This window comes from Falco cherrug, chromosome 17, assembly GCF_023634085.1.
Source record: "Falco cherrug isolate bFalChe1 chromosome 17, bFalChe1.pri, whole genome shotgun sequence".
NCBI lineage: Eukaryota > Metazoa > Chordata > Aves > Falconiformes > Falconidae > Falco > Falco cherrug.
The window spans coordinates 209021-223027 of record NC_073713.1 but is presented as its reverse complement, the minus strand read 5'-3'; the positions used below and the strand labels follow the sequence as shown (position 1 = coordinate 223027).

The window sequence follows — 14007 nt, the reverse complement described above, 5'->3', positions numbered from 1 at the left end:
TATCCAATTAAAGTTTGATAAAACAGAATCAAATAGGAGGATTGTTACCTGCTTTTGAGAAGGTTCACCAAGCAAGCATTTTAAGCTTTTTGACTCTTTTAACACTGATACAAGGAATAATTATTTCTCTCTGCCGATGCGATTGTTAAAAGAAGAGAAACCCCGGATTGTGGTGGCTTCGTGGATGCTATTCTTTTTGCACCACAGCAGGATTCTTGGCTGCCAGTCCAAGCTGCTTTCACTTGCCAAGTTTTAAGATGCCGGTTTTGCCTTTCATTTTATTGTTCCTTTCGCAACGTTAAAGACCGACTTAAAAAACCATGCACAGCTGCTATCGGGGAGGGGGGGGGGAATTATTTGAATTTTGCACAAGAATGGAGATGAGGAAGGAGCGCGCTGTGATGTAACCACAACGACACCCACAGAAATATTTCCAATACTGGGGGGGACGGACTCACGCTCAGAATCCTGGCGTTTTCTTACAACACAGTTGGGAGATCTAGTGTAAGAGAAGGAAATAATAAAAATGTCCAGACCCACGATCAATTGTAGTCACATTAGAGGTGGAGGTTGATACTTCTCCCCCCCACTACCTATTTTTTAAATCCACTTGCTGCAGCTTAAGACTATTCTTTCTTACTGAGGATTTCTTGCAGGGGGTGCAGGGGAGCAGAGGTTGGGGAGCAGGCTAACAAAAGGATTCCCCCTGCACACAGACTCCTACCCCACCCTTTTGCTGCTTCCCTCTGATAGGAGTTCACCCATGCCCAAACATCACGGCCTTTCTCTTGACGCAATGCCACCGTGAAGAGACTCAGCATCACGGCGCAAAAGCTTCCATCAAAATTCAGTACAGCGCTGCGAATTCTTTCATCAAACACATCCATTTATCATAAGCAACAGACTTTTTATTTTTTTTTAAGAGATTGTGTAGAAGGATGGTGGGAATAGATTTTTTAAAATCCCCAACTTCTCTATATATGAGTTGATTTATTTTATTTTACTTGATGTAGCAACAAAACTATTGGGAATGGTACCAAGGCTCAAATGCATTTAAATGAACAAACAGCAACACAAAGTTGGTTGTGATCCTTCTCGGACTTTAACTTGCTATTAAAAGCATTTACAGTGGCTTATGCTCAATATACATCATAAAGTATAGAATGATATAACTCTTCCATCAGACACACATAGAGTCAGTCCGAACAACTACTTCTTGATACAGATGTTGGAGGGACATATACTTCCTATCTGTGTGAGGAAAATTCCCACTCAGAGACAGTTCCTTGAGTTACCCATGCAGACAGACCTACGCGCATATGTAATGCACACAGGGTAGTCAGAATGGCTGGAGACGACTGTTTTTTCGCAGTACATAGGTGACTGTTTATACAGCCTGCAAGCCAGAAAATGGAAGCTGTTCCAAACATACAGTAATCGAGGGTGAAAACAGCTCTGGCACCAGCTGTTATATGTGCAGAGGTTTATGGCTGACTTTACAGCAGAGCTAACTGCAACTAGCAGAAGACGAATACAGCCCCCTATTTCATATTTTAAGAGAAAAAGAGGCAGACTACAGACAGCTTAAAGTTTCTATGAAAACCAACAGTCTTAAACAAAACCAGCGTGAATTAATAAGGGGGAAAGAAAAACAGAAGCTTTGTTCTGAAGTGAAAGCATAAGATGTGAAATTTCAAAATCAGATGGCTTGGTCTGTGATTTCTTTCATTTAAATGAATTGATCTGTTGCTAAACTGCTGCTCGTGTGCCAAGAAACTTTTAACTCTTTCGGCTCAAAACTCCCCATGTTTTGCTATTTTCTGTCTCTCCCAGGCATACTACAAATAAATCAGAAAGCAGAAATTAAAAATGAAGTGGGAAATAAAAAACAAGAGCATAAAAAGAACAGGGGAATTAAACCCACAAGCACATGCAGAACACAAAAGAGCCACAATATGGAGCGTATCGGTGCTTCGTTAGAACTTCTACTGTATAAACAACGTGATTCTTGTTCTTACAATGTTGCTAAAACTTGGAAAGGAGACAGAAAGGCCTTCAACCTTCACAATTCCACGTACAGCAAGAACTCCAGGGCAAGCTCAACAGAAACAGGGCTAGCAGCAAGAAAAACAACAGAATCCCTGACCTAATTCATTGCAAATTTTCACTTACCGAGAATGCCTTAAGCATTTCCAATAGAACCCCCTTTCCTACACATGTTCGCCTATGTGAAAAAGAGCAAAAAATCAAACTGACAAGCTCTCAAAAACACCCCAAAAGATAGCTGCTTTGGTAAAATTTGAGTGAAAGTTCCTAGTGCTTTTCCATTTTGTTTTGGATTTATTTTGCCCACTTAAAAAAAAAAAATGAATGAAAAATGTAAAATAGACATGTTGTAATTAGAGATAATTCCAGGGAGAAAAATATTTATGTGTAGAACAAAAAAAAAAAAAAGAAAGAAAAAAAAGATATTTTTATATCTATATATCTCCCACTTTCCAGTTCTTCTGCAGTTCCCCCTAAACTGCTGCTGCTTGCTCCAATCTGCTGCCTGCTTAACAACGGAATGACAGGCAACATCTGTTTGTATAGAAGCCAAGACCAAGCCTTTAAAATTTTTTTTGGCTCAGTTTCTTTTTTCTCCCCCCACCCACCCCCCCACCCCACCCCAAAAGCTTTAAAAAAATAGAAGTAAAAGAAAAAGTAAAAGCGCACAGCAAGATTTTGAAAGCAACTCAAGTGAGGCAGCAACTATTTTCCCTTGAGTTATTTCAAGGTACAGTACTTTGAGGATAACTCTTTCCTCTCCCTCCACCCGCCGTCACCTCCTCCCCTGCTCTCCCCAGCCTACATCTTCATTCTTGCCCCATGCTATTAATAAAGTATCACACAAACTGGGGAAAAAAAAATATCCAACGTACCTTGATCACTAAAAGGCCACTCCCTCCTATGGGGAGGAAGGGGGTTTCTTCAGTAGGCAACTAAAAAAAAATTGTATGGGGAGGTGAATAATGGGACGGTTCAGGGGACAGCCTTGCCACAGTCCTCTCACCCTCTTCCCGCCCCCCCCCCTGCATTTTACAGGCTATAAAATATATTGTGCATATTTTCAAAATAAAAGAAATTGTTTTGAAATAAATAAATACATGAAAAAAAATCAGCCCAGATCCAAATACAATTCAAATGACTAACAATGTCAGTCTACTGCCAATTCTGTGGCAAATCGGGAGAAAGCACAATAATTCCACATGCTGAGATGTGAACAACTGGAAAGAAACCAACTCTCTAGAAGTCACAATAAAAACTATTACGGTGCCCCCACCCCCAGCCCAACTGCCATCCCTTTCGGAGTCTCCCCCTGTACCCTCCTCCCTCCAGGGGAAAAAAAAAATTAATAAAAAATTCAGCCACTAATTTAACAAAAGGAAAAGGAGAAGGGAAAACAACAAGACCATCAACCGAAGCTATTTAAAAACTCAGGGAATGTTTTATTCACTGGTGATTTGGGACAACGCTCCCGCGCGTGCACACACCCCCCACGTGAAAAAAAAAAAAACCAACAAAAAACAACCAGACAAGTTGCTAAGGAGACTTGTGTAAACTCAGAATACAGGCACATTTCTGGCCTTTCCCCCTATATTCCATCTCGTATTCTGATCACGCACCACTGCGGCATGATTGCACCAATGCACTGCATTAATCTTGGCCTTAAACGGGCTGACTGGCAAAGCAAACTGTGTGTATATATCATCTTTCAAACTTAACAAGTTAAAGGGAGAGAGGGTGGTGGTGGGTGGGGAGGGCTGGGGGGCGGGGCGGGAACCTTCGTGCTGAATATAAAATATAAGAGCCGAGCTTAGTAAGGGAATCTTAAAGAGGAAGTGTTATTGAGGCATATATATAAGCCTCCCTGAGCTTTCTTGTGTCTCTCTCGCTCCTCTCTCTCTCCCACCTCTCCTAACAAAATCCCCCGTCCCCTGGCAGATGTCTGAAACCCTGCCAGATCTAACAATATCGGACCCACTCTCTGCCACCAGACATTTGGGGCTACAGACCAGCTCATTCTCTCAGCACAGTGGGGTCATATATACATACTAAACAACCATTTTTTTTTTTTTCCAGTCCTGATGTGCATGTTCCTAAATCATACATTTAGAAGTAATATTTTCACTCGCTACTTTTAGGAAGGGGCAGGTTAAATCAAAACCTGACCCATTCGTGGAAGGTGACTGTCACTAGCACAATCCATGCCTCAGTAACTGACAACGCACCAGCCCTTGGCTGGGACAAAATTAAACTTCCCCCCCCCCCCCTCCCCCCCCCCCGGTTCCTTGTTATTGGGATGCAGGAAATACATCTCTTTCTTTAGGCCCTCCTCCCATCTCTCACAGTCTCAAATCCTCTCCCACTGACAGACAGCTCAGTACAATCATTCAACACCTGCCTTTTGCTTGTTTTGTACACTGCATTTCACAAGACAAGAATTTCAGTCCTCAAATGAGGAATCCAGTAACCTACGAATTCAACAGCAGCACATACAGGAAAAGCCAATTTCATGGGCTGTGCCTTGGAGCTAGTTAGTCCTGCTTTCAGGTCCAGCTGAGGGCTTTTACTGAAGGCAGCATATTCCAGGAGGGGAGCCCCAACTGCCTTAAGGAGCATCATCTTCACTTTATACCCAGGCCAGCAAAAGCACAGGAGAAGTGAGTCCATTTGCTCAGCCTCAGAGGGTTTCCATGCCAGAGCTGAGAGTGGTCCCTGCCTTCGTTTCAGCACAGTCAGTGTCACGCCATGGTGCCACCCCATCCAGGAGAAGCATCACCATGCGTTGGGCGTATAGGGTCAAATGCTCATTCCCTACCCCAGTACTTGTTGCTCATGTGAGGAACTCGAGCCCTATGCTACGGCAGGGGTGAGGGTGCTGAACAGCCACACGTCCCGTGGGCTTTGTCTCAGCTGCAATGTAAGATGCAAATAGCTAACTGTGACTAATGCTCTTGACAAGGCATAAAGGAGGGACAATATGGAAATCTGAAAGAAAAAGCATAGCTGGACTCAGAGCATCATGTGGAGAAAGGAGAGGCTGGCCATCAAGAACAACTCTACTGGTATCTCCCACTTAATCTAATGACAGTCTCACTCACAAGACTATTATCACGGCACCCGGTGGGGCCAGTTCTGGCAGTGTGCTTTCCTTTCAGCTCCAAATGAAAGTGTGAAGGCATTACTAACAGAGGAGAAAATTATAAAGTTCTAATCACCAGATTTGGGCTCCCAAGGAAGTGAATCTGTGGCACTGCACAGAAGTTAGAGCATGAAATATATACTTTTTAAATGCCTCTCAGTGGGTTATTGCTCAGGTGGCTATAGAGCCATCCTGAACCTCACTCCCTGAGATTTGGAGGGGTCTAGCATTGTCTCCACTCATCATTTCTCATTCCTCTTCCATAGATCTACTGGGAAGTGGAACATGTGACTCACCTGACTGCTTATCTTTGTTTGGGAAGAACCAGCTGAAACAAAAATACCAAATGAACAAGTTAAAACTATTCCTTTAAGAGAAAGGTTTGGCTTTTGCCCTAGCAGGTAAAGAAAAAGTAGGAATCGTCATAAAAAGATTATTAATTTCTCACACACCAGTATTTTCCTGAGTTAAACAAAAGCATGCAAAAGAAACATTTCCCTTTCCCTAGCTTGCTCAGTTCCTACATACAGAGAGGTGCTCCAAGCCCAACAATGCAAAACCGAAGCACCTGCCTGCAGGACACCTACACACTTACAAATGGCTGAAATGAGGTTTAAGATGTTGTTGCGCCTTAACTTCTTCGGAAGGAGGGTATCACTTCTACAGCAGAGCCAGGACAAGGGATCATGCCACGGCTTCTCTAAGCATCAATAAAAAATCAGCCATTTTAACTTGAAACCGGCCAAGGAGACAGTATAGACCTACCCACGCACTGGACTGGATTAGGGGCTGCTCACACACTGCTTTCCCCTGGGTGAGCTGTGGAGGGGTGAGCTGCCTGCAGACCTTCAGACCTTCAACCAGCCCAGTTGAGCTGGGAAGAAGGTATGTGCCTTCACCTCTAGTGAGCCATCTGCAGCTGGCCTTTGAAAATCTCATACTGGAAGGCAGACGTATCCATCTCTGCTGAGGCTGATTCAGTCTTTCATCGCTGAAGTAGGTAACTGAGCCCCAAGCAGCCCTGCCTAAAGGAATACGCTCAATACTGGGCAAAGATCCGAGTGCACTGACTGCTCCTGCACCACTTCTGTCGAAATCCATACTGACCATGGAGCAGACAATCATGCGCGCATAGCCTGGACACAAATTGAGCATTTTTCCCAAGGAAAACAGAACCCACAGGTCTCAGACCACTAGACAGCTATTAAACCACCAGGCCCAGTAAGAATGGGTACTTACTTGCACCAATATGGATAGAAACTGAGAAGCAGTAAGGCAAGGTAGAAGACGCAAAAATACAGTAAAACCACTGCAGATGCAGTAACAGGTTGCTTATAAGCTTTCCCAGTTCTGGGCCCTAAGGTTTTCAGAGGGATTTCTAATGTTGAGGTTGACTAAGCGGGGCTACATTTTTGTTCTGGTTGCAAACTGGAAACCACTATTTTTATCCACAAGTCCCCCAAAACATCTGTTTCTCTCTAGCTATTTAAGACTTCCTTAGGACCTAGTTAGAGGTACATAATTATTTTTAAATATTACTCTTTGCAGTCACACATTTTATCATCATTACATGTGTCATTATCTGTGTATTTGAACTGTGTAATTTGAAGATGAGGAGATAAAACTCTTGCAGGGGGTCTGAGAATTACTTGCCCTTAAGCAAATATTTTGGGATAATACCTACCATTTGGTACAAGCTAGTGCATCCTCAGTGAAAGGAAAAGCAATCCTTTTACAGGTCACACTTTAAAGTCACCTAGAGAAAGAAACTGTTTAGAAGAATCCAAAGAGTAGGCTAAATCCCCAGCAGAGAAGAATACCCTAGTTGTTCCTAGCTTGCAGTCAAGGCACAGTCATCTAGAAAAATCGGTATAAATACAATCTGCTTTCACTGGAAACACCATATTCACATCAAGTTCTGTTCCTCCCAAGGAGTAAAAGATGGGGATATATCAAACTGTTTCATGGTTGGACTGTAAGACAGAAGACAGTCTGTCTTATTTAATGGGCTACATGGAGTCACAATTACAACAGACCTGACAGAGCAGTGGTTTTGGACCACTTACGGTTTGTATAATGTGATGCAAATGTAACTCAGGTCATCTAATTTAGGAGGCCACTTTCATTTTGCTGTTTCTATAACTGATCTACCTTGCTGCTACTAATGGCTATGGGGATTTTTTTATTGCCTTATCACTGCTGTCTCCAAATGACAGGCAAATAAATGAGATCTACTCCAATCTCTTCCTACAGCAGGCAAAACACACCCTCTTGTTACTTGACAGGCTAGGTACATCATCAGGTTCCAGAAGACTGTAAGGCACCCATAGTGGGATGCTACCACAACACGGGGAAAGCAGCAATGGACCAAAAGTCTCAGCATCTGGGTCTAACCTGAGAGATGGATGCATGCAGGAGTGATGTTTAAAACTGCATTTTAAAGGGAACAATCAGATGTGTCATGCAACCAGCAACAAGACACGTAGAATTTCAGTTCCTGACAAGCAATGGCCCCAGTCTGACCTAAGACTGTGTTGGTCTTGATATTATTCTTGGAGTAAAAGCTGCTACGCTGTCCAAGAGCAGGTCGAGCACACAAAGTGGTGAACAGAGTCACACATGTTATGAATGCTTTGGGTTACATTTTTCACACCTGTCAAGGCCTCCTAACAAGAAATTTTGTCCTCTATATACCCTATCCTACAAATCCTAAAAAGAAAAAAAAAATCTACCTTCTTCCACCCTAAAGTCAAAGCTGATGACTAATGAAGAGACCAAGACAAGCAAAGGCAAATCTTAAGACAGAAAAGCAATGGTTTACAGGGAATGTGAACAACCTTACACAGCTTGTAGGTGAGCAAAACACAGTGGGATAGTAGGGGACCTTTCCTTCAACTTCTGCTATCCAAACCCAGTTCACAGCTACTTATTCAAAAAGCAGCTGCCACATGAAGTTTCCATAAGGGAAAACGCCAGTGTCCTAGGCTGAATAACACACCCAAGGATTTGTAATTTTGTTTTCAGTACCAAAGTGCTACACCATGCCAGGGGAACACTTTTTCAAAAAGTGTGGGGAGGGCAGGGAGTTGTGCCAACCTTTGGACAACCATCTTCATTGGGACTCAGCACACCCTGGGCTAACATCTGGGAGGTGTGCAGGGTGCTGAGACCACAGCGGGTGCACATGCAGCTTACCCAGGCTGCCCAACCCTACCCAGAGCTGCCACTGCCTGCCATATGCCCCCCGGGAAGAACGTGTGCACACACCTACGCATACCTTCTGCATTATTCCATGGAAGGTTCATTCCTTTGGCCACCGATGCAGTGAGCTCCAAGCAAAGCAGCCCTCCGAGAGTTAGTGCAAAGACAAAAAGCTTGACTGGCATCTCATCAGATTTGAAAGTCAGATATAAATCATGCAAGAAAGATGTTTCACTAAACATTGCTGTCATATCTATATGACTCCAAACCTTCAAACAAGAAATAGAAGACCCCAGAACAGGTAATTTCATTCTGTATATTACTCTAGTCACAGACATCTACAATTAGGTACAAATGAATTTAGTATGAAATAGATGATGACAATCCTAATGGAAGTCTTCAGTAACTGTCCTTCCCTCTCCCCTTCCCTCCAAACATGAAGCCGGCAAATGTCCGTATCAGGTACCAAGGGAGACAAGCCTTCATCCCAGTCTTCTCCATCAGATTGTGACTGTTGTTAGTGAAGCACTTCGCCAAATAAGTACATTCCAATAATCAGAACTGCTGCATTTAAAACTTATTAAAATACAGCTATGTGGGCATACAAAATTAATTTTTCTTCACCAGCCTTTTAGCATTGCTCATGGACATTCATTCCTTGGGCGACCTAACTGAACCCAGAGAGCAGTGTACTGTACCTTCGATTCCCAGTGTTGCTACTCCTCAACCACTCTGAACCAGGCTGCTTCTCACTGTCATCAGGCTAAGTAAATAGCATCGATCATTGTGTCCTTCAAACTTGTCTAAGCTTTTGTGCCCTTACTTTCAAATTTTAAACATTTTCCCTCTTGAAGGTGCATGGGGCTAGATCACTATTTTAACCCTACAGTTAAGACTTTCAGAAAATTACCTGCATTGTCAACCAGGAGCTTTCAGTATTGCAAGTATGCTACTGAAACAGTGAGAGCAGAGCATGACAATTTACAGGCAGAGAATGGAAACACAGAGAGAAGGGGCGATTTTCAGAAGCTGACAGAGGAAATGTGCTACAGAGCCTGGAATTTATCTCACATCTCTTGGCTCCAGTCCAAATGCTTAAACCACAAGATCATCCTTCAGGCCTAGGACACCGACAAAATCTTTAACTCTTGTAAGATCCTGAAGCCTTTTCAACAAGTGTTTTGTAGCAGAGGTGGCCTCCAGCCTAGAACAGGATCCTGATGTTCAATGACAGAGATACAGAGTTCGGGACCTGTCTGTTGGATGACAGCCCATGCTGGTTTTAATATCTGATTTGGGTATTTCACACCCCGGATGTGACATAGCACTCCACGTACTTCTGCCTCAGCTGGCTATGACAGTTTGCTGAGATCTGAAAATGGTGAAAGAGATTTTTCCAGATACAATATATTACTGCGAGAGTGTCCCTTGCCACTCCTTCCCTGTACAACCTCAAATAGGGGAAAAAAAAAGAAATAATCAGAACTTTAGGAAAACTGTAATGTAGTGAGTAGAATTGCAAAATAACTTGGAAGTAGAATACTTAAGTATAAACCAACAAGTTTTCTTGGAGAAGATTTGTGGGGAGGAAGAATGGAGGTCTTCTAATGTCCAAAACTTTTGCTTTTCAGTTTATATAAAATTACTGTTATCCCCATCTCTCTTCAACACAGAACAAGGCACAAAATAAAGTGAAACATGTTAATTATCATAACAAGAGTGATGGCTAGGGATGAAAAGGGGGACAGGTAAGAGATGTGTCTATGTGCTCAATACCAAGCGAGGAGGGTTGAAAATACCAAGCAAGGAGGGTTGAAGCAAAGCAGACTGGGGGGGGGGGACGTGGCACCCTCTTGTCCATCTCCTCTTTGGCCTGAGACTAGAGAAAGGACAAGTGAAATAAATGGAGTCACAGCTTGCCACATATCACAGAGCCACCTAATGGGAAAAAAAAGGCCTCTTTCAGTTTCAAATGACTCAAAGAGAAATTGCTCCACCACTTCAGACTACTTGGCTGTGTGTTTCCTTAGAACAGAGTGCAGTGAGCATTTTATCTCCATTTTCTAAATATAGGTCACCTCAATCCATGGCTGCACTGCTAGTGATACCTCAATGATTTGCCACAGCCCTGGCTTAAAGTAAGTCAGAAGAAACTTAGGAAATGCTAAACAGCAGGCAGCATCTAACTAGGAAATGGAGGGGGCTTCTCATAATCCGTTCTCTTGCACAGTCACCGAAGGAGATGGATCCCCTACCTTTGGTGATGGCTCACTTAAGGAGAAAAGCCTTTGAGCCCACAGTCAAAAGCCAAGAAAATTCACCTCTTTGGCTGCTGGACACAGCCACAGGAGAATGCATCATCATTACCATCATGCTATTCCAGCATGGGCACAAAACTTGCCTCTGGCAAGAGGAAACAGCGATGGAACAGACAGGTAAAGTGGTTCACACACTGCTGTCAAACTTTCTGGAGATACCCTGATGTCTTTTTTGGAGACACTTGCAGATCTAAGACCAGCATAAATTAAGTTAAAAAAATGAAATCTGAAATCGGCCCTCGCAGTTCAAGAAACGTAGTCTTTTCCCTTTCCTTGCTCTTGTGGGATTCTCCCTTTAAAAGCCCTAAAGGATGAACATGTAGAAGATGGTCTCATTTGTCGTAACAAAGCCTATTGCTGCAAACTGGAAGAGGGAGAAGTGCTTCAGACCTGCTTTAGATTAGGAGGAGACAGGAGAAATAAAAAGAGCATCTGACACCAAAATAAAACTATTTTGATCACTGCCATCTCCCTTATTCTAAATGAAGCAATTGTGGGCTACGTTTGTTTTGCATTCATAATTAGCAGACAGAACAGATGGCAAAGGTGTCACTTAAAGCCACACGTCCGACAAAATAACCCAGGCTGCCAGTGCAATTTTTCACTAGGAACAAGGAATACTTTCCCCTCTTCTTCCCATTGAAACGTATCCCAAAGAAATGAGGCCAGCAAATGTTTGCATCAAGTAGGGGATTCACCGCAAAAAGGAATCCATTGTGTTTTGGAGTGTGTTGATTACTGGCTGAGTGAGGAAGAAAAGGGCAATAGCAAATGGATTGCTAAGAGAACAAAAAATAGGAACGGAAACTAGGGATACATTGCCAGAAATATAACAAGGGGCTCAAATAAACATATACTCTCTCCTCCCTTTAGCCTTGTGGTTCAGGCATAGCTTGCAACTCAGGACATCTGTGTTTCATTTACAAGAGAGCTGAATAGGAGAATTTTTATCAGTGAAGGTATCTGTTGTCTTACGCCCATACCTGAACTCTTTCTGTAAACGCGCTTATCCTCTCAATACCTATCTCAGTTTAAGGATAGTGGAAAACTCACTAACAAGCAATGTAGAAAGTTTAATGCATCACCCGCTGCATCCAGACAGTTCAAAACCATGGCCAGGAGAGACTATTTCACTAGAAATCTGGAGTGTAAAACATGCGTGTGGCACTCCCATCCTATTTCCTCTGCCACAGGCAAGGAATGAGATAAAAAAACCCCAAACTACATGCCACTTGTTAAAAACATTGAAGCACTGTTCTTTGGTCTATTAGTACTGTACCATGTTTGGCTTGTGACACTCACAATACAGGTACGTGAACATCTCAGAGGAAGAACTTCTCTGGGGAATCTCTCCTGACAGCCCATCTTGCATGACAAAGTCCTTTTGTTAAGTTCTTAACCTCCTACAAAGCCCCAACAATTTAATCACACTGAGTATCCCTGCTTGTAGGAAAGAAAAAGGAGAGACAGATACTAATGTAATTTTGTTCCTTTCATAGCCTTGTGAGGTCCTCCGACAGCCTTGCTGATGGACTACAAGAGGATTTTGGCATACCGTTCTCTGAGCACTATGGATAAGCTGTTCCTAGCATGCATGACTGAGCAGTGTCAGGACACAGACTGATGGGCAATATAATAAACATCATGAGTCATGCTCCACTCATACTGCAAATGTGCTAGTAATTGTAAGCTTCCACAGCTATTGTAGCCTCAAAACCTCCTCTCTGATACTATTAGGATGCTAATAATTGTGAGCTTTGTCCAGCTACTGCAGCCACAGGTCCCCTCTCTCAGATACTGCAAATGTACTAATAATTGTGTGCCTCAATAGCTACTGCAGTGTAGAACTCTGCTCTTTTTGATGTTGCAAATACTCTAATAATAATGATGCTCAATACAACTGTAGCCTGCTCTGCTGATCCTCAGCAAAAGAGCAACGCCTAGAGAATGAGAATAGATCTCTAAGAAAGAGCACAGGATTAGGGGAAAACAATAGGTGCCTAAGAAAGAGTATAGACCTAGAGAAAGAGATTAAGTCCCTACAAGAGAGTGAAGTCTCTAGGAATGCATATAGACCTAGGACAGACCTCAGGCAGGACCCAAAGCTACCATCTCCACCTCTGCCCCCTGGTCAAAGACCCTTCCAAAATAGGAAAGCCTCTCTGGGGATGAATGTGTTGACCATCTTGGGGATGATGCAAAGTCCCATCTACCTGCCAGGTGTCTCCATGAGGAGCAGGATGGACAAGCTGCCTTAACACTCAGCCTTTCAGTGAGGCTCGGATCCCGGATGATACTTTGAGCAAACCCCATAGCAGTTCTCCCTCAGGCCTTTCCTTCCCTGATTAACCCCCCTTTCCCCACAAAAGCATGCCTCAAACTGCCATGTATTAGAACCCACCAAATAATGTCAGCACAGAGCACTGGTGTTCATGCAACAGGACTAACAGCTAATAGTGATGTTTCTTTCTACAAGGCAGCATAGTAACTTTCTCGGGTGATTGCAGTGGTAAATCTCTCCTAAGCATTGCTGCTCCACTCACCATCCACTGGTGCAGGAAAGGACTCGGAAGTGTCAGCAAGTTCGACAATATTAAGAACATTCAACTTTAAATAGAGAAAGCACAGCCACTTTATTTTATGGGTAAAAGGACTTAATACAAAGCAGCTATTTTAATGCAAGATACAGTTAATTCATCTTCCTAAACCAGATGGTTTTAACATTTTTGGACACCTTGTTCCTATTTCCTCTCTGTTGTATAGTAGAGGCTTAACTTTGTTTTTACCTCTTTCTGCAGTTACCTGAACATAAGCAGAGAGCATTGTGCAAGAAATAGGCTCACCCAAAACACCAGTGTGATTTCCCATCAGCCTCAGCCTCAAATGACATGTGCTTTTTGTTGCCTCCACTACCTCTGATCTCCCTGCTTTTCCCCAGCTGCTCAATAACCCAAGAGAAGGACCCCTATGCTAAGCCATCAGAACACACAGCCCAAGGGCCAGAGCTTAATACCCTCCAAATTTAGCACTGGACAGTGGTCCACTTGCATAACTTTTAAACATTCAGCAACTCCTCTGAATTGGGAAACTGCTTCACAAACGCTCCTAGAGATGTTTTGCATCTACTGGAAATTCCCTTTAGATTCGTAAGAGAGGGAATAGCTGCCAACAGTGTACTGCCCTCACCATTTCTGTGGCTTACAAAGAATCCCACAAAAGCTTCACAGGGGCTTCAGCTCTTGCAGGTAGAATTCATATGGTCAGAAATCTGCCCCAATCATCTCAGGCTCAATTACTCTGATT

General features: G+C 43.1%; 1 long non-coding RNA gene across 6 annotated transcripts in view; it reads right to left on the bottom strand.

Moving 5' to 3' along the window:
• LOC114016110 (uncharacterized) overlaps positions 1-14007 on the bottom strand; it is a 94043-nt gene that overhangs the window by 41704 nt on the left and 38332 nt on the right. For 3 of the 6 annotated variants that reach the window (XR_003560406.2, XR_003560404.2, XR_008735430.1), the window contains exons 3-5: positions 5482-5513; positions 2922-2981; positions 2173-2224 (exon numbers count right to left, since the gene is read on the bottom strand). The exons of 1 other annotated variant lie outside the window; for it this stretch is intronic. This is a non-coding gene — a long non-coding RNA (uncharacterized LOC114016110). The remainder of the gene's footprint in view (positions 1-2172; positions 2225-2921; positions 2982-5481; positions 5514-14007) is intronic. 2 more of the 6 variants (XR_008735431.1, XR_003560405.2) reach the window with 1 other exon arrangement.